This window comes from Nanorana parkeri, unplaced genomic scaffold, assembly GCF_000935625.1.
Source record: "Nanorana parkeri isolate BGI_ZX_2015 unplaced genomic scaffold, ASM93562v1 scaffold2391, whole genome shotgun sequence".
NCBI classification, from domain to species: domain Eukaryota; kingdom Metazoa; phylum Chordata; class Amphibia; order Anura; family Dicroglossidae; genus Nanorana; species Nanorana parkeri.
In genome coordinates this window covers 88,810-90,117 of record NW_017308659.1, presented here as the reverse complement: position 1 = coordinate 90,117, position 1,308 = coordinate 88,810, and the positions used below count along the sequence as shown (strand labels likewise).

General features: G+C 50.0%; 1 pseudogene; it reads left to right on the top strand.

The window, feature by feature from the left end:
• Nucleotides 1–661: 661 nt before the first annotated feature.
• LOC108801575 overlaps nt 662–1,308 on the top strand; it is a 66,197-nt pseudogene continuing 65,550 nt past the window's right edge.

The following is a 1,308-nucleotide window of genomic DNA, read 5'->3' as shown; positions in this document are numbered from 1 at the left end:
TCATGTCCGTCCTCGTCCTCCATAGTCACTGTGACCTCTTTTATCTCCGGCAGACTTCTTCCTAATCAAAGTTCATAAACTGAACATCAGTAAAAGTTTTATCCGTTAGGATAGAATAAGATAAAAAGTTAATTGATGGAAAATTGACGCATCTCCAAAATGGAGGAAACGTTCCGGCCTCCGAGACCAGAAACAAATCTCACCCAACAATGAAATAGAATGTGTGACCCCGGAGGCCAAAGTGAGAGACTCCCGGACCCCGAGAGCCATAGAGAACACCAAACAGTAGGGATTCAGTATAATCCCACCGGAGGCCAGAGATCCTCCTACATCCCGACCTCCATGTCACCTCCCGCTTTATCAGTCAGTGTGTGTGTGTTTCCTACAGATGGATCCAGTAAGAGGAACCCACCAGAGAGATGTCCCCGCCCCCTGTATTCCCGGGACTCCACCCAGGAAGATCTCACCGTCCCCCACCATGAGAGATGTCCCCGCCCCCTGTATTCCCGGGACTCCACCCAGGAAGATCTCACCGTCCCCCACCATGATCAGGTCGGTGGGGCGGAGCTTCTAGAACATGAAGGGACTCATGGAAATGATGAGTGGATCCTATAAGATGATATTTTCTGCCGTTCTGTTGGTTTAGGGTGAAGATCTGATGAAGATGAAAGTTGAGGGTGAAGTAGAAGAGACGTATGTGAGGGATGATCAGCGATATACGGAGGAGGAGGCCGGGATGACGAGGACATTCATAGGGGAGGATGGAATGATGAGGACATCCATAGAGGAGGACACTTCCATAGAGATCAGCACAGGTGGGCCATTGATCGCTTTCCCTTTTAGGGTGTTGAGGGAAAACCCTCCCAACTTAGCCTCCTCCATCATTGACTTGTCCCGATATTTTGTATTGTTTCTCCTGTTTTGGTGGATTCTTGGTTGGTGGTCTTGGCCTCTCGCTGTCTTCAGGTAGATATTCCCTTTATTGGTGATATTTCTGTCCTGGTCTGGCTGACCAGGTTGACTCTCTTTGGCCTTCTCTTGGTCATGGAAGTTCCCCTTTCCAGCAAGGTTTCACCTCATCTGGCTTAGATTTGGGCCTTGGTCCTTCAGGTGCTCCTGAGTTGCAGAGGGTTCCTCAGATGTTCTTGGGTCTGTTGCCCATTCTCAGCTGGACTGCTTTTGGCCAGTGTCTCAACCTCCTGTCGATGGCAGTATAACCCCTGAATTCCTGATTCCTGTGTCCCTGAATTCCTGTGTCCCGCAATGGACCCCCCCCCCCCCCCAAATTTTGGGGAGACCCAAAAAGTT